Below are 20,472 nucleotides of genomic sequence, written 5' to 3'. Positions count from 1 at the left end.
ACTGTGACCTTGAGAAAAGCTGAAATTGTTTAACAGTTTTAGTCTTGGGGGACAGCTAGGTGGCATAGCAGGTAGAGTACTCGCTCTGGCATCAGGAGGACCTGAGTTCAAATATTGCCTCATACACTTGACACTTACTAGCTGTGTGACCCTGGACAAGTCACTTAACCTTCATTGCCCTGTAAACACACACACACACACAAACAAACAAAAAACAAACAAAACAAACAAACAAAAAAATGTTATAGTCTTTACTCAACTTGGTTATAACATCCTAGATGAATGTTTTTCTGTGTTCAAAAATACTGAACCTGAAGTTTTTAAAACAATCCTGATTTTACTTGCAGTAAGCATAAATCACAAGCCTGCATTGCAAAACTGTTAAACTTCATTTTTTGTGTGTGTGTGTTTCTTTAAAAAAAAAAAAAAGTTGACCAAGAGTCATTGATCAGGATTACATTCTCCATCCACCACTCATACTGGACATTCCAGGCATCCCTCCCATTCTGTTCAGTCCCATAGATACATGGCTCCTGCTACTGTAGTAGCTGCTGTTCATCCCTCCTTGGCTCCCTATGCAATGTCTGATTGAAAATCACAGCAGTTGAAGGTGGCAGAGGAAAGGCAGTGAGCTCCTGAACTCATGACACAATCGCTCAAAAAAACATCCAAATAACTTCATAGGAAAATGCCCGGAGCAGCAAAATTCACAGAAGAATGTGCTGAAATCATCTTCTAACCAAGAACGGCTTGGAAGGTCAGAAGGAGGGAGATGCTCTGCTAATACAGGGGTCGAGCCCAACCCCACAGTCACCCTGACATAGAGCCAGTCCCAGGAAGGCCTCACCAGAGAAACAGACCCCCAGAGCCTCTCAATCAGCTGAAGCACCAGTGTTGTCTGGAACTAAGCTCACAATCTGGTAAGAGGGCTGAGCCCTGGGGAGGGGGGAGAATACAGGGTTCTATGCTGGTGCTAAGGCAGAACTTGGATTTTACACCCCTGCTGAGAACCAGGAAGTAGGCTCGAGTAAGAGTGGCCCAGGACAGGGAAGGGCACAGGCTCATCAGAGCTAACAACCACAACACACAAAGCTGGTTGATTAGCAAGTTGGTCTGGGGTCATATAAGGGCCAGGGAACAGGCCGTGTGAGTGAGGAACCTGATTCTCCTTAAATCTTACCACCTGGGACTTCTTAAGCTTGGGATACTGCAGCCTGGAAACAGTGCCCCACTTTAAGGAGCTAAAAGTCAAGTAAAAGAAAGGCAAGATGAGCAGACAGAGAAAGGTGAGCAACATAGAAAGTTTCTTCAGTAACAAGGAAGATCGAGCTGCACCCTCAAAGGAAGATGTCAACATCAGGGCCCTTATATCTAAAGTTTCCAAGAAAAATATGAATTGGTCTCAAGCAATAGAGGTGCTCAAAAAGGACTTTGAAGATAAAGTTAGAGAGGTAGAGGGGAAAATGGAAAGAGAAATGAGGGTAATGCAGGAAAGACATGAGAAAAAAGTCAACAGCTTGAAAAGTCAAATTGGCCAAATGGAAAAGGAGGTACAAAAGTTCTCTGATGAAAATAATTGCCTAAGAATAAGGATTGAACAAATGGAAGCCAGTGACTTTAGGAGAAACCAAGACACTGGTAAAAAATGGAAGTTTTAGCTGAATCATTTGAGAGTTGAGTGCATGCTACTGAAGTGGCTTTTGAAGGACCTCCCTTTTGGGGTGGAGACTGTGATGAACTTCCGGGACGCCAGCTTAAAACTGAGGGTAGAACGGAAGTTTAGACTCTCTCTGTGGCTTTGCAGCTTAGCCGTGGTGGCACACATGTTTGGTGGTCGGCTCTGGTTCTCGGCCTGGCAGGAAGTTTGGGATTCGGTGAGTTTTATAAAGGAATATAGACTAAGCTTAGATCTAAGATTATTCATTTGTATTTCTACTTTCCTATTTCCCTAATTGGTATCACCTTTTGTTGTCTAATTAATTCCCAAACGATAAAAACCAATCCCTCACTGATTAAAGCTCAGAGGCTTTTTTTTTTCTTAGTGGTCTGGGAGATATATAAGGGAAAAGTTAAAGGGGGAGTTTAATGCTCATATATCCAATTTTAAATCTCACAACACAATAAAGTAAATCCAAATGAATAAAATAATAGAGAGCAATGTGTAATATCTTCTGGGAAAAACTGCCGACCTGGAAAATAGGTCCAGGAGAGATAGTTTGAAGATTATTGGTCTACCTGAAAACCATGATCAAGGAAAGAGCTTAGACACCATCTTCCAAGATATTCTCAGGGAAAATTGCCCTGAAATTCTAGAAGAAGAAGCTAAAATAGAAATTGAAAGAATCTACCAATCACTTCCAGAAAGAGATCCCCAAAGGAAAACTCCTAGGAATATCATAGCCAAATTCCAGAGCTCTCAGGTCAAGGAGAAAATATTGCAAGCTGTCAAAAAGAAAGAATTCAAATACTGTTGAACCCTAGTCAGGATAGCACAAGATCTAGCAGCTTCTACATTAAAGGACTGGAGGACATGGAATATGATATTCCAGAGGGCAAAGGAAATGGGATTACAACCAAGAATCACCTACCCAGCAAAAGTCAGCATAATCTTTCAGCGGAAAAAATGGGACTTTAATGAAAAAGAAGACTTTCAGATATTTGTGATGAAAAGACCTGAACTCAATGGCAAATTTGACTTTCAATTACAAGACCCTAGAGAACCATAAAAAATTGAAGCTGGGGGACATACCTGGGTCATACAGTGGGCAACTGTCTTGTGTCTGAGGCCAGGTTTTGGCTGGGATCCCCCTGAGTCCAGGGGGTGATGTTCTGTCCACTGTGTCACTTAGCTGAGTGATGACATCTTTAGGGTTAAATTGAGGGGTGAAGGGAATTCACTGGGGGAGGGGGAAGGGCAGAGGTAAAATCCTACATGAAAGAAACAGGAAAAGGTTTATGAAGAGGGGGAAGAGATGGGAGAGGAGCAGGACAGCAAATTAATTTTACACTCATCAGAAAAGGCTCAAAGACCTTAAACTCATCAGAGCTGCCTCAAGGAGGTACTGACACACACACACACCCAACTGGGTGGAGTAATCTGTTTAATCTGGACAGTAGAGAATTGGCTCAAAGACCTCAATCTCATTAGAATTGGCTCAAGGATGGAATAATGTACACACTCAATCCGGTGGAGTAATCTCTCTAACCCTGCAGGAAAATAGGAGGGGAAGGGGATAAAGAGAAAGGAGCAAAAGAAGGAAGGGCAGAGTGGGGGAAGGGGACAGAAAAAAGCAAATCCCTTTTGAAGAGTGATAGGATGAAAGAAGATGGATAATAGAATAAATATCATGGAGAAGGGAATAGGATGGAAGGGAAACAGTTAACAATAGTAATCATGAAAAAGAGAAAAGGGGGAAAATTGTACAAAAACTATTTATAGCAACTCTTGGTGGAGGCTAAGAATTGAGAATCAAGGGAATGTCCATCAATTGTGGAATGATGGGAAAAGCTGTGTTATATGATTGTACTGGAATGATCTTGTGCTCCAGGAAATGACAAAGAGGATGATCCCCCAAAAACCTGGAAAGACTAATGAACATCAATGTATAGTGAAGTGAGCAGAGCTGGCAGGACATTGTGCATAGTGACAGCAGTATTGTTCAATGAGCAATTGTGAATGACTTAACTACTCTCAGCAGTGCAATGATCCAAGACAATCCCAAGGAACTAATGAGGAAGCTTACTCTGAACCCCTATAGAAAGAACTGATAAAAAGAACACTTGTGGATTGTACATATATAACCTGATTGCAATCTTGTGGAGGGGGGAGGAAAGGGAGGGAGGGAGAAAAATTTGGAACTCTAAATCTTATGAAAATGAATGTTGAAAATTACCCTTACATGTAACTGGAAAGTAAAATAAATGTTTGTTGCTGGGGGAAAAAAAAGAAAATTATGGCAGTTTTGGGGGGCAGCTAGGTGCTTTTGACTAAAGCACTGGTCCTGGATTCAGGAAGACCTGAGTTCAAATCTGGCTGCAGACACTTGACAATTACTAGCTGTGTGACCCTAGGCAAATCACTTAACCCTCATTGCCACCCTTCCCCCCCAAAAAACCCCAAATAAACAAACAAACAAAAACCACTGGAATTTTCCTTGGTCATATCTGCTCATGCTGCTTTGACCACATTAGCCTCTGCTGAAACTCCCACTCAGCTGCTGGCTATCTGGACTACCATAAGTGGACTTGTTTGACAAGCTCACACCTCACATCATTTGGCAACCATAAGCACCACCAGTTGCTCCTGCTGTAGAATTTAAGTCTTCATTACTGTGCTGCATATTTTCTTTGACATAGCTCCCACAGCATCTTCATGAGTAGCAAATTCAACATCTGCCTCTCCAGTCATTCTGCCATTTAGTCCAATTTCAACGTGTCCTTGAGGGTTGAGTGGTGAGAAAAAATTGTAAATATCATTTTCAGTAGCTCTGTAAGGTAATCCCCTTGTGTGCATACAATGGTCTGTTATACTCTGGAAGGTGGACCCACCATCACCATATCTATGACCAGACATTCCTGCAGATCAGTAATTGTTGTCTCTTCCACATCTATGTGACCCAAAGCCATATCCATCATTATATACATTGTAGTCACAATAACCTCCATACCCTCCACCATAGTCACCTCACCTCATTCTTTCAAACCCAGCTCCTCTACCAAGGCTGTTATAGCCTGTGTTATCTTCTTTGCTACAGTGAAATGGGAGTTCTCTAAGGAACACAAAGCCATCATTGGCAGCATCAGGCGTTTCAACACCCAAACCATTTCAACGTTGTTTGACTTGAATACTTCAACATATCTGTGTCCCATTGTTTCTATGTCTTTTTTCAGTGCCAATTTGACTTCATGTTCAAGTTCAACAAATATTTCTCCACTTGGTCTGGCTTTTGAGGTATAGATGAAAGGTATGCCTGATTCCCCTTTTCAAATTTTGCATTCTAAGAAGGAGCATCGGACTTTATCAGCAAAGCAGGACCAGGGCAAGCCCTGAACCTTCCCCATGAAGCCTTCTCTGCCTTTTGATGCTCAGCATCATCTTGTTCAGTCAGAGGCAGTGACTCCATACTTGACTTGAGTGTGGCTACAAAGAAATGCACATTTAGTTGGGGGGTTTTTTGTAGTTTTTTTGGCAGGGCAATGAGTGTTAAGTGACTTGCCCAGGGTCACACAGCTAGTAAGTATCAAGTGTCTCTGGCTGGATTTGAAGTCAGGTCCTCCTGATTCCAGGGCCAGTGCTTTATCCACTGTACCACCTAGCTGCCCCCAGTTTTAAATTTAAAAAAACCACACACCATGAATTCTTATTGTTTTAATGGTTTTGAGAGCCAGAAGAGAAGGAAGGGTAGAAAGAATGCATTAGTGTAGAAGAGAGGAAGGTGGGTTAACTTTTCCTTGTATTTGGGATACATGGAAAAAGAGCATACAAACAAGTAGGGAGAAGTGGGAGAAGAACCTCACCTTTATAGAAAATATACAAATAAGATTCAAACACATACATATAAACTATTTATTATAAGAAGTTATCACACTCAAGAAGGAAAAAGCAGGGACCGTGATGGAATGGGTTAAAGGGGAGGACAATAGTAAGGAGGGAATAGTTATTAGTAAATCTATCTAATCTTAAAGAAGGAATCAAAGAGGGAAAATCAGAGAACAAGATGCTAAGTGGGTACCCTATATGATCCTTTAGAAAATTGAAGAAAGAGAAAGTTCATTCAAAGTAACTGTAGACAAAATAAAACCAACATCTTACTCCATATACCAAAAGAAGATCAAATTGTGTACATGATTTAGACATAGTGATACCATAGGTAAATTAGGAGAGGAAGGAAAAGTTTAGAACTAAGATCTATGGAGGGAAGAAGAATTTATGATCAAATAAGAGATAAAGATTAATATGAAATTCAAAATGTAGTATTTTGAGTACATTAAATTAAAGTTTTTGTACAAACAAGAACAATACAACCAAGATTAGAAGGGAAGCAGAAAGCTGGGAAAGAATTTTTGGACTGAGTGTTTCTGATAAAGACCTCATTTCTAAAATATACTGGGAACAAAATCAAATTTATAAGAATGCAAGTCATTCCCCATTTGAGAAATGGTCAACGGATATGAACAGGCAGTTTTCAGATGAAGAAATCAAAACTATATATTGCCATTTGAAAAAAATTCCCTAAATCAATACTGATTAGAGAAATGAAAATTGAAACAACTCTGAGGGGCAGCTAGGTGGCACAGTGGATAGAGCACTGGCCTTGGAGTCAGGAGGACCTAAGTTCAAATCCAGCCTCAGACATTTAACACTTACTAGCTGTGTGACTCTGGGCAAGTCACTTGACTCCAATTGCCTCACCAAAAAAAAAAAAAAAAAATGAATAAAGATTATTTACAAGCATAACAAACCTCATGTTTATATAGAAAATCCTTTGGGTCAGCTAGGTGGATAAAACACTGGTGCTGGATTTAGGAGGCCCTGAGTTCAAATTTGGCCTCAGCCACTTGACACTAGCTGTGTGGCAAGTTACTTAACCCTCATTACCTGGCCCCCCCAAATAAAGAACAACTCTGAGGTACCACCTCACACCTATCAAAATAGCTAATATGACAATAAAGCAAAAAAAGAAAACAATAAATGTGGGAGAAGTTATGGAAAAATTGGTACACTAATGCATTGTTTGTGGAGTTGTGAATTCATCCAATCATTATGGAGAACAATTTGGAACTATGCCCAAAGGGCTATGGGACTGTGCATGCCCTTTGACCCAGTAATGCCACTACTAGGTCTGTATCCCAAAGAGATCATACAAAAGGGAAAAGGACTCATATGTACAAAACATATTGGCAAAGAATTGGAAATTGAAGGAATGCCCATCGATTGGGGAAAGGCTGAACATGTTGTGGTAAATGAATGTAATGGGATATTATTGTGTTATAAGAAATGATGAGCAGGTAGATTTCAGAAAAAACCTGGAAAGACTTAAATGGACTGATGCTGAGTGAAGTAAGCAGAATCAGGAGAACACTGTACACAGTAACAGCAACATTGTGCGATGGTCAACTGTGATAGACTTTGCTCTTCTCAGCAATAAAAATAATCCAAGACAATTCCAAAGGAATCATGATAGGAAATGCTCTCCACATACAGAAAAAAAAAAGAATTGTGGAATCTGAATTCAGATTGAACCATACTGTTTCTACTTTTTTTTTTCTTTTATGAGGTTTTTTCCCCTTTTATTCTGATTTTTCTTTAACAACATCGACTAATGCAGAAATATATTTATTCTGATTGTACATGTGTAACCTATATCAGATTGCTTTCTGTCTAGTGGAGGGGGAGGGAAGGAAGGGAGGGAGAAAAATTTGGAACTCAAAACAAATGTTGAAAACTATCTTTACATGTAACTGAAAAATAATAAAATACTTTTATGATTAAAAAATAAAATATGGGGGCAACTAGGTGGTGCAGTGAATAAAGCACTGGCCCTGGATTCAGGAGTACCTGAGTTCAAATCTGGCCTCAGACACTTGACACTTATTGGCTGTGTGACCCTGGGAAAGTTATTTAACCCTTATTTCCCTGCAAAAATAACAACTAACTAAATAAATAAAATATATCATATTCTGCATTTTATGAAAAAAAAGAAAATTGGGGAAATAGCTATATGAAGAGTAAATGAAAATGAAGGTGTCATAGTGCAATTATGTGAAACTGCAAATCAAATTATTTCAGAGAACCCTGGGTAATATGAACTGATGTTGAGTGAATGGAACATAAGTAGGGGAATATTTTATGCAAGGACAATAATGGTGTAAGGGTGGAAAAAAACTTTCAAAGACTTAAGAACTCATGAACAACTCAAAAAACTACAATGTTTTAAGAGGACCTCTGTTGAATCATGGTGCTCAACTCTTGACTGAAAGTAATAGACAGACATAAAGTACAGAAACATATTTTTGACAGGAACATAATTTGGGTTAATTCTATTTAACTGTGCTTATTTGTTTTTGTTTTTTTTCCCCCTTTAATTAGAAAGTTGTTTGAGTCTACATAGGATTAACAATAGGAATGCAAGATCTCCCAATGCAAAGATGGTGGAGCGTGGAAGGAACCCTCTGACGCCTTCAGAAATTTCCCCTCTAAACAATAAACTGACAGAATTATTCCAGGACCATGAAATCAGGTTACCAGTCCTTCAGGAATGATCTTTCTTATTGGAGTGAGAGTGGGGGTGAAGTCTGAGAGCAGCAGTAACAACAGCAGCCAGTCTAACTGCTGCAAGGGTATAAGCCCAGTTCAATGCATCAGTGAGGCCCTGCCCTCTTACAAACCAGCTATCCCCTAAACAAGTGAGCAACTGGAGCTGCAGAGCTCCACAGGCCCCACACCATTGACCCCACTCATAGCACAAGCCACCTGGGAGGCCTTCATCACACTACTGAACAGTATTAAATCTCCTGCCCTGAGAGCCTACCAGTGGAGAGATTCTGTTTCCATCACAACCCAGTAGCAGGTCCCTCAACCCTCAGGCAGATCCTGAACAAAATTATTCCCCCAGATCCTGCTAGTAGAGAGACCCTGCTTCTATAGCAACCAAGCAACAGTTCACTACTCATGGAACTGATGAGCAACCATATCTTTCCTTTAGCACCAGCCACCAGAAAGACTCTGTTCCCATAGAAACCAATCATTGGAGCAGGCCAGCAGCTGAACCTCACACCAGGGAAGGCAGACATGGAGAATCCACCCATCAGTACAAACCAGGAAAGAAGGCTATTATAGAAATAAAGCAAGCTGCTAAGCCCTAAAGCACAGTGGAAGCCAGCAGTAAGACCCTGAGCCCAAGCACAAAAACAAAGGACACTGCAGGACTAAAGTCCAACTCTCACACTGTGAGATTTAAAATTGGATATTAGATCATAAATCTCCCCTCTTTAACCTTTCCCTTAATTTATCTCCCAGACTAGTAAATGGAAGAAGCTTCTGGTTTTCTAGTTAGAGCTTTAGTGTGTGGTAGTTACCAGGTGATGTTGATTAGAGGGATAGGAAAGTAGAAATACAATACAAATCATCTTAAGTCTAAGCTTAGTCTATAAGCTTAGTCTATATTCCGTATAAAACTCACCAAAAGCCCAAGGCCACCTTTGGGGAGAGAGAGAGACCGAGTCAAGCGCGTGCTGCTAACCGCGAGCCGGGTTGAGTCGAATTCCAGTCAGCGTCTGGAGTACAGTGCAGTCAGGAGACCAGCAGAGCAGGAAAAAGATCTCCCACTTCCATTCTCTCTTTGCCTTTTAAGCTTGCACCCCGGAAGTCGAGTGCATAGCAGGCAATCTGGCGTGCGTAGCTCATGCCGTTGGTCTCCTGCCCAAAAGGGTGGTCCTTAAAAAAACTGGCATCTCTCCATTATCGCTAGCCGACTGTTAAAACTTTTAGTCTTTACAGACTAATGTCAAAGCATCAGTTCATGAGGACAAAAAAAATCACCCCTCTGAACAAAACTTTCCTCTCTTCCTTTTCTATATTGTTCACATATTATTAGTTAGCAATAGTTATTATATTCTTTTTACTGTTCCATCTAGGAAATATTTTGTTTCTTGAGGAACAAAAGGGGGGAATGTGGTAAAAAAAAGTTTTAACAGTTGGCTAGCAATAATGGAGAGACGCCAACATAAAAACAGCAGGTCATGGAAATAAAGGCAAAAAAATGAGGAAAAAATTAAGCTTGACAATATAAGCTTTCTATACTGATAGGGAGGATCAAAGCAGAAAATCAGAAAAATGATAGAGTGAAAATGTCTACATTTGAAACCTCAAAGAAAAATATAGTTTTTTCCCAGGCCCAAAAAAAATTCCTGGAAAAGTTTAAAAATGGTTTTAAATAGCAAATTAGAGAAGGAGAAAATTTGGGAAAAGAAATAAGACTAAAGCAAGAGATTCAGTTTATTGACTGACCAACAAAGAAAAAAGATTCATCAAAAAGAGTAAATAGTATGAGAAAAGATACACAAAATTAACTGCGGAAAAAAGCTCCCTTAAAATAAAAAACAAAAACAAACAAAAAAAGAATTTTTCCAAATAGGAAAAAAAAGAACTACAACTACAAAGGCTCACTGAAGAAAGTACTTCCTCAAAATTTAGAATTGAACAAGTGAAAACTAATGACTCTATAAAAACAAGCAAACTAACTAACTAACCTAGAAAATAGATACTAGGAAGATAATATAAGAATTGTTTAATTACCCAAAGTCCATGATCAAAAACAAACATAAAAAACAAAAAATTAAATAAAAAATTACGGGCATCTTTCAAATTATTTAAAAAGAAATTGCCCTGAAATATTAAAACCAGATGGCAAAATAGACATGGAAATAATCCACTGATCACTTCCTGAAAGTGATCTGAAAATGAAAACTTCTAGGAAAATCATAGCCCAATTCAAGAGCTCACAGATCAAGGAGAAATTACTGCAAACAACCAAAAAGAAAGAGTTCATATATAATTGAACTACATTAAAGATTACACAAGATATGGCAGCTTCTGCATTAAAGAAGCAGAAGGCTTGGGATATGAAATAACAGAAGGCAAAGGAGTTAGGTTTACAACCAAGAATCACCTAGCTAGGAAAATTGAATATATTCTTTTTTGGGGGAAAATTGATATTTAATGAAATATAAAACTGTCAAGCATTTCTAATTAAAAGACCAGAACTGAATATATGTTTATGTTTCTATATGAAAAAAATCATATTTATAACTCCCAAAAATCTATTAATTAGAAAGCGTATATGTAGATAGAAAGTGTGGATATAAGTGGACATCAAAATGGAATGATACCCTAAAAAACAAAATTAAGGGTTGAGATATAGCACTGGAAGAAGAAGGGGAGGGTTGAAAGGGGTAAAAGATTATACCACATAAGAGAGGCATGAAAGAGCTATTATAAAAGAGGGGAAGATGGGGCAGGGGGAATGTAGGAACAGTTTAAACCTTACTCACATCAAAATTGGCACAAAGAGTAAATAACATTCAAATTCAGTTGGATATAGAAATCTATCTTATTGTTTGAGGAAGTAGAAAAAGGATGGGAATAATAGAAGAGGAATGGGGGATAGATAAAAGGGTAGGCACATTGGGGAATGTGGTGATCAGAAGTAAAAAAGAAACTTGTAATGAGGGAAAAGGTGGGGATAAATTAAAGAGGGGGAAACAGGGGAATAAAGGATATAGGGAAATACACAATTAGTTATCATAACTATAAATGTGAATGGGATTAACTCATCCATTAAGTGGAAGCAGATAACAGAATGGATTAAAGAACAAAATTCTACAATATGTTTACAAGAAACATATTTGAAGTAGAGAGATACTCACAGGGTAAAGTTAAGGGGCTAGAGCAGAATCAATTATGTTTCAGCTAAAGCAAAAAACAAACAAATGAAAAATAACAAGGGGTAGCAATCATGATTTCAGACAAAGAAAAAGTGAAAATAGATCTAGTTAAAAGAGAAGGAAACTATACATTCCTGAAAGGTACCATAGGTACAAAGTCAATACTTAATATATTTGCACCAAATGGTATAGAATCTAAATGTTTTAAGAAGTTGAATGAGTTACAGGAGGAAATAAATAATAAAACCATACTGGTAGGGTACCTTAATGTTCCCCTTTCAGAACTAGATAAATCTAACTAACAAATAAACAAGAAAGAAGTTAAGGATGTGAATAAAATTCTGGAAAAAATTAGATCTTTGGAAAAAAGTGAATGGGGATAGAAAGAATTGTACATTTTCTCAGCAATACCTAGTACCTAGCCACACAAAAATTAACCATGTAGTAGGATATAAAAAATAGTTACAACCAAATACAGAAAAGCAGAAATAGTAAACAAATTCTTTTAATTTCATAGTGCAATAAAATTTCATAGTGCAATAATGGACAATGGCAAGAGAGATTAAAATTAAATGGGAATTCCATTTAAAATAACTATAAACAGTCTAAAATACTTGGGAGTCTACTTGCCAAGACAAACCCAAGAAATATATGAATACAACTATAAAACATTTTTCACAAAAATAAAGCCAGATATAAACAATTTGAAAAAATATTAATTGCTCCAGGAAAGACTGAGCCAATATTATAAAAATGGCAATCCTACCTCAATTAATCGATTTATTTAGTAGTATACCAAACTATCAAAAATGTGTTTTATATGCAGAAAAAATAATAGCATTCATCTGGAAGATGAATATGCAGAAAAAATAATAGCATTCATCTGGAAGAACAAAAGTTCAAGGATATCAAAGAAATCAATGAAAAAACTATGGTTCTGGCTAAGAACTAAAGAGGTGAATCAGTGTAATAGAGTAGGTAGAAATTATACCATAGTAAATGACTATAGTAATCTAGTATATGATTAACCCAAATATCCAAGCTTTTGGAAGAAATACTAATTTTTTGACAAAATCTGCTGGGAAAACTGGAAAACAGTATGGCAGAAACTGTTTATACACCAACATCTCACACTGTATACAAATATAAGGTCAAAATGGATACATGATTTACATATAAAGGGTGATACCTTATGAAAATTAAGAGAGCATGTCAGATTTATGGAAAGGTGAAGAATTTAGAACCAATAATCTAAAGAGCATTATAAAATGTAAAATATATCATTTTGATTACATAAAGTTTTGTTTGTTTTGTTTGTTTTTAATTTTTAAATATTTTTTCAGTTTAAACATTATTATTTATATTTTTATATTTCAATCTCTATCCCTCCCTCCATCCCTTCCCTCCCCTCTTCCTGAGGTGGCAAACAATCCGATATGGGTTATACATATATGATCATGCAAAACATCACCATATTTGTCACTTAATGAGAGAATGTGAAAAATAGCATCCTTCAGTCTGTTCCATCAATATCAGTTCCTTCTTCGAAGGTGGATAGTATGTTTCATGAATATTCTTTTGGGATTGTCTTGGATTATCATATTGTTGAGAATAGTCATTCAAAGATCTGCTCTAAATATTTTTGTACAAATAGGTCTTTTTTTCTCTTTTTGGTGTTGTCTTTGGGATATAAACTAAGTAGTGGTATTCCTCAATCAAAGGGTATGCACAATTCCATAGCCTTTTGGGCATTGTTCCAAATTGCTCACCAGAATGGTTGAATCTTTTCACAGGTCCACCAACAGTGGATTAGCATTCCAGTTTTCCCACAATCCCTCTAACAACCAATATTTTCCATTCTTGATATATTTGGCATTCTAATAGGTGTAAGGTAATATCTCAGTTGTTTTAATTTGCATTTCTCTGTTCATTAATGATCTAGGGCATTTTTTTCATATGATTATAGATAGTTTTGATTTCTTTGTCTGAAAACTGTCTGTTCAAATCCTTTGACCATTTATCAATTGGGGAATGACTTGTATTTTTAAAAAACTGATGCAGTTCTTTATATATTTAAGAAATAAGGCATTTATCAGAGATATTTGTTTCAAAAATTCTTTCACAGTTTTCTACTTGCTTTGTAATCTTGGATAAATTAGTTTTGTTTTTCCAAAAGCTTTTTAATTTTATATAATCAAAATGATCTATTTTACATTTACTTTTATTCTCTATATCTTCTTTGGTCCTAAATCCTTCCTCTGTCCATAAATCTGCCAGACAATTCCATAGTCCTTTAATTTTCTTATGGTTTCAGCTTTTATTTGTAAATCATGTACCCATTTTGACTTTATTTTAGTATATGTGTGAGATGTTTGGCTATCCCTAATTTCTGCCATGCTGTTTTCTAGTTTTCCCAGAAATTTTTGTTAAACAATGAGTTTTTGATACAAAAACTTACAACCTTGCCTTCATCATAGACTAGATTACTATAGTCATTTTACTATAGTGTTGTTTCTATCTCTTCTATTCCACTGATCTACCTCTCTATTTCTTAGCCAGTACCAGATTGTTTTGATAATTACCACTGTAATAATTGGAGTGATACCACCTGCTGGAGAGTTACTACAGGAAAGCTCCACCATGAGGAGAAGGCGTCTGAGGGCAATCCATGTGGTCAAGTTCTTTGGCCTCAGGAAATGACGTTTGCTCGTGGGTACTGTCTATCAAAACTACCAGCCAATCCACTTGAGGAGCCTCCCATTTCTGGGAGGAGAACACAAAGTAGGAAACGGATGCTGGCAGAGGGGTTCTTCCTCTTTGGGTGAGAAACATCGGCTTGGTGGCAGGACTTCATGTGGGAGGTTAGGAAGGCTAGGATTTTCATAATATAAGAAATCTGTCCTCAGTCTTTCTCTCTCTTTACTATCTTATATCTTTGAATAAACCCTTAAAAGCCTAAACTCCTGGTGAATTTATCAGTGATTTTAGCCAGTTTCCCCCCAAAACTGGGGGTGGGGACAGATTAGAACCCACATTTAGATTTTTGAACAACAGTTTGGCTGACCACAAAGAGGAAAGCTGAACCTCCATCTTCTGGTCTTCAAGTAGGATTTTCTAAGTACACAATCATATCATCTGTAAAGAGTGATAATTTTGCTTCATCCCTGCTTATTCTAATTCCTTTCATTTCTTTTTCTTTTCTTATTCCTATAGCTAACATTTCTAATACAATATTAAATAATGAAGGTGATAATGGGCATCCTTGCTTCACCTCTGATTGTATTGGAAAGGCTTTTAGGTTATCCCCCTTTCAGATAATGCTTGCTGATACTCTTAGATAATTAGTACTTATCATTTTAAGGTAAGCTTTTAGTTCTATGTTCTCTAGAGTTTTTAATAGGAATGGGTGCTGTATTTTGTCATAGGTCTTTTCTGTATCTATTGTGATAATCATATTATTTCTGTTGCTTTTGTTATTAATGTAGTCAATTATGCTAATAGTTTTCCTAATATTGAGACATCTCTGCATTCCTAGTATCAATCCCTCTTGGTCATAGTGTATGGTCTTTGTGATATATTTCTGTAATCTATTTGCTACTATTTTATTTAAAATGTTTGCATCAATATTCATCAGTGAGATTGGTCTATAATTTTCTTTCTCTGTTCTGGCTCTTCCTGTTTTGGGTATGAGCACCATATTTGTCTCATAAAAGGAATTTGGTAGGACTCCACCTATTTTTTTTCAAATATTTCATGTAGTATTGGCATTAATTGTTCTTTAAACATTTGCTAGAATTTACTAGTGAATCCATCTGCTCCTGGGGGGGTTTTCTTAGGAGGTTCATTGATGACTTGATCAATTTATTTTTCTAAAATTGGGTTAATTAAATATTTTATTTCTTCTTCTGCTAATCTGGGTAACTCATATTTTTGTAGATATTCATCCATTTCATTTAGATTGTTAAATTTATTGGCATACAATTTGGCAAACTAGTTATTGATAATTGTCTAATTTTCCTCTTCATGGGTGGTGATTTCACCCCTTTCATTTTTGATCCTAGTAATTTGGTTTTATTCTTTTCTTTTTTTGATCAAATTAATCAATGGTTTTTTTTTCTTTGTTTTCTTCATAGAACCAGCTTCTAGTTTTATTTACTAATTCAATGGTTTTCTTACTTTCAATTGTATTAATCTCTCCTTTGATTTTCAGGATTTCCAATTTGGTGCTTAAATGGGAATTTTTAATTTGTTCATTATCGAGTTTTTTTTAGTGGGATGACCAAATCATTGATTTTCTTCTTCTCTATTTTAATTATGTAAGTGGTTAGGGATATAAATTTTCCCCTTGGAATTGCTTTTGCTGCATTGCATAAATTTTGATATGTCGTCTCATCATTGTCATTTTATTTAATGAAATCATCAATTGTTTCTATGACTTGTTCTTTGACCCACTTGATTTTTAGGATCAGATTATTTAATTTCCAATTGGTTTTTAATCTCTTTTTCAATTGTGCATTATTGAATGTAATTTTATTGCATTATGATCTGAAAAGGAAATATTTATTATTTCTGCTTTTCTGCATCTGGTTGCTAAATTTTTATGCCCTAATACATGGTTAATTTTTGTGTAAGTCCCATGTACTGCTAAGAAGAAGGTATATTCCTTTCTATTCCCATTCAATTTTATCCAGTGACCTATTATATCTAATTTTTCAGGAATTTTATTCATTTCCTTAACTTCTTTCTCATTTATTTTTGGTCAGATTTATACAGTTCTAACTGGGGAAAGTTAAGGTCTCCCACTAGGATAGCTTTGTTACCTATTTCCTGCTGTAAGTCATTCAACTTCTCCTTCAAAAATTTAGAAGCTATACCATTTGGTGCATATATGTTAAGTATTAATATGATTTCATTGTCTATGGTGTCTTTCAGCAAGATATATTTTCCTTCTTTATCTCTTGTACCTAGATCTATTTTTGCTTTTGCTTTGTCTGAAATAATTATTGCTACCCCTGATTTCTTTGCTTCAGCTTAAATATAATATATTTTCTCCATCCCTTTACATTTACCCTACGTGTATCATTCAGTGTTAAATGTGTTTCTTGTAAACAGCATATTATAGGATTTTGTTTTTTAATCCATTCTGCTATCTGCTTCTATTTAATGGGTGAGTTCATCCCATTCATATTTATAGTTATGGTGACTTTTTATTTCTCCATAAAGCTGAAAATTTAACTTTCAAATACAAGACTCATGAGAAGCATAAAATGGGAAACAGAAAGAGGAAATCATAAGGGATACCTATATGGGAAGATTATACTTGTAATTCATAAAAACTTTTTTATTATTAAGCAATTTCAAGGATAATATATAGAGGACACAGACACGAGCTGAATAGGAAGGGATGATTTCTTACAAAAATAAAATAGGAAGTGAGAGAGAAATGCAGAAGGAAAAAGAGAGAAGTGGAACAGGATAAATTATCTCACTTATAAGAAACAATAAAAAGCTTATACAGAGGATGGGAATATGGGGAGCTGAAGAGAAATGAGTGAGCCTCATGCTCATCAGAATTGCCTCAAAAAGGGAATAATGTGTGATCACTTGAGTATAGAAATTTATCTTATCCTAGAGGAAAATAGGAGGGAAAGATAACAAATAGAGGTAGGATGGGTGATATAAGGGAAGTTGGATTGGGTGAGGGAGTGGTCAGAAGCAAAATGCTTTTGAGGAGGGACAGGGTGAAAGGAGAGAGAATAGGAGAAAATGTCTTTGGTGGCAAAGAACTGGAAATTGAGGGAATGTCCATCAATAGTGGAAAGGCTAAACAAGTTGTGGCATATGGAATATTATTGTGCTGTAAGAAACAATGAGGAGGAGAAGGAATAGGAGGAGAAACCTGGAAGGACTTACATGAACTGATGCTGACTGAGAGGAGCAGAACCAGGAAAATATTGTACACAGTAATAGCAACATTGTGTGATGAACAATGGGGATAGACTCGGCTCCTCTCAGCAGTGCAATGATCCAAAAGTTTCAAAGAATTCATGATAGAAAGTGCTCTCTTTTTTATGATCTCTTTTGGAAAAAGACCCAAAAGTGGTATTGCTGGGTCAAAGGGTATACACAGCTTTATAGCCCTTTGAGCATAATTCCAAATTGTTCTCCAGAATGGTTGGATCAGTTCACAGCTCCACAAACAATTCATTAGTGTTCCAATTTTTCCACAGCTTCTCCAACATTTATTATTTTCCTTTCTTGTCATATTAGCCAATTTTATAGGAGTCAGGTGGTACCTCAGAGTTGTTTTAATTTGCATCTCTCTAATCAATAGTGATTTAGATCATTTTTTCATATGGCAATAGATAGCTTTGATTTCTTCATCAAAAAACTGCCTGTTTATATCCTTTGACCATTTCTCAATTGGGGAATGACTTGGATTCTTATAAATTTGATTTAGTTCCTGATATATTTTAGAAATGAGGGCTTTATCAGAAGTACTGGCCATAAAAATTGTTTCCCAGCTTTCTGCATCCCTTCTAATTTTGGATGCATTGCTTCTGTTTGTACAAAATCTTTTTTAATTTAATGTAATTAAAATCATCCATTTTGAATTTCATAATATTCTCTATATCTTGTTTGGTCATAAACTGTTCTCCTTTCCAAAGATCAACATTATGTCTTGATCAACTGTGATAGACTAGATTCTTCTCACTAATCCAATGGTACAAGAAAGTTCCAAAGGACTCATGATGGAAAAGGCTCTCCAAATCCAGAAGAAAAAAAAGGAACTGTGGAATGTGGATGCTGGATGGAACATACTAGTTCTTTTGTTTTTGGTGCTGTTGTTTTTCTTTTTTGAGGTTTTTCCTTTTTGCTCTGATTCTTCTCTTATAACATCCCTAATGCAGAAATATGTTTAATGTTACATATATATATAACCTATATCAGATTACCTGCTGTCTAGAGGAGGGGTGAGGGAGGGGAGGGAGGTAGAAAAAGTTGAAATTTGAAATCTTATATAAACAAATGTTTAAAACTTAATTAATTAATTAATTAATTAAAAAAAAGAAAGTGCTCTCAACATCCAGAAAAAATCACTGTGAATTATGAATCCAGATTGAACCATACTGTTTCTACTTTGTACTGTTTTTATTCCCTCTTGCTTGAGGTTTTCCCTTGTGCTCTAACTCTTCTTTCACAATATGACTAATACAGAAATATGTTTAATGTGATTGCACATATACAACCTATATCAGACTTCTTTCCATCTTGGGGAGGAGGGAGGGAAGGGAGGGTGGTAGAAAAAGAAAATTTGGAACTAAAAATCCTGTGAAAAAAATGTTGAAAATTATCCTGGAAAAATAAAATACTTAATAAAAAATTACATGTAATTGAGGAACAATAAAATATTAAATAATATTTAATATTATATTTTAAATGTTAGCTATTGCAATAAGAGATGAAAAATAAATTAAAGGAATGAGAATAGGCAATGAGGAAACAAAACAACAAATCTTTATAGGTGATATGATATTATATTTGAAAATAATAGAGAATCAGCTAAAAACTACTTTAAATTATTAACAAATTTAGCAAAATTGCAGGATACAAAATTAAATCATAAGCATTTCTATATAGTACCAAGTCAAGCAGCATGAAATAGAAAGAGAAATTCCATTTAAAATAACTGAATAATAAAATACTTAGGAGTCTAGTTCCCAAGACAAACACAAGAAATATATAAACACAATTATAAAACACAAAGTCACAAATACAAATAAAGTCAGATCTAAAGAACTGGAAAAATATCAATTTCTCATGGGTTGGCTGAGCCAATATAACACAAATGGGAATCCTATCTAAATTAAACTATGGAAGAACAAAAGCTCAAGGATATCAAAGGGATCAATTGGAGGGGGAAAAAAAGGAAAGTAGGTGCTCTAACTCTAGCAGATTTCAAATTGTATTATAAAGCAGTAATTATCAAAACTATCTTGTATTGGCTCATAAATAGAGTAGTGGATCAGGGGAATATAATAGGTAAAAATTATACCATAGTAAATGTCCAGAGTAATCTAGTACATGATGAACCAAATATCTAGGGCTTGGGGACCAAAAAAATCATTATTTGACAAAAATTTCTGCAAAAACTGGAAAACACTATGGCAAAAACTAGGCATAGACCAACATCTCACACTCCATACTAAAATAAAGTCAAAAGATGTACATTATTTACACATAAAATGTGATACCATAAGCAAATTAAAAGAGTATGGAATAGTTTATGTGTCAGATTTATGGAGAGGGGGAGAATTTAGAACCAAAAAAGCTGTAGAGACTATTAAAAAATGTAAAATAGATAATTTCCATTATAGAAAATTAAAAACCTTTTCCACAAATGAAACCAATGTAACCTAAATTATAAGAAAAGCATAAAACTGGGAAAGAATTTTTGCAATAAGTATCTCTGATAAAAGCTTCATTTTCCAAATATACAAAGACCTGATTCGAACTTATATAAACAGGGGCAGGTAGGTGGCACAATGGATAAAGCACCGGTCCTGGATTCAGGAGGACCTAAGTTCAAATCCATCCTTGGACTCTTGACACTTACTAGCTGTGTGACCCATGTCACTTAACCCTCATTGCCCCACAAATAACCAAAAACAAAACAAATTTACATAAACAAATACGTCATTACCCAATTGATAAATGCCTGAAATATATAAATAGGCAGTTTTCAGACAAAGAAATAAAAGCTATCTACAGCTATGTAAAAATGCTCTAGAAAATACCCTTTAATCCATAAATAACACTGTGTGGTTTATATACTAAAGACATCAAAAAAAAGGGGAAAGGACCTGTATGTATAATGTGTCTATCTACATATATGTATATATGTATGTAAATATGTATGTATGTGTATATATGTATATTAATAGGAACTCTTTGTGGTAGCTAAGAATTGGAAATCAATAGGATGCTCATGAATTTGGGGATGACTAAACAAGCAGGTGTATATGA

The 20,472-nt window shown here is 35.9% G+C and overlaps 1 pseudogene; it reads right to left on the bottom strand.

Moving 5' to 3' along the window:
• Positions 1–536: 536 nt before the first annotated feature.
• Positions 537–5,061, bottom strand: LOC122748376 (annotated as a pseudogene).
• Between the last annotated feature and the right edge of the window lie 15,411 nt (positions 5,062–20,472).

The sequence above is a fragment of the Dromiciops gliroides genome, chromosome 3 (assembly GCF_019393635.1).
Source record: "Dromiciops gliroides isolate mDroGli1 chromosome 3, mDroGli1.pri, whole genome shotgun sequence".
Lineage (NCBI taxonomy): Eukaryota > Metazoa > Chordata > Mammalia > Microbiotheria > Microbiotheriidae > Dromiciops > Dromiciops gliroides.
The sequence above is the reverse complement of the archived record's forward strand: the minus strand, read 5'-3'. Positions and strand labels throughout refer to the sequence as shown.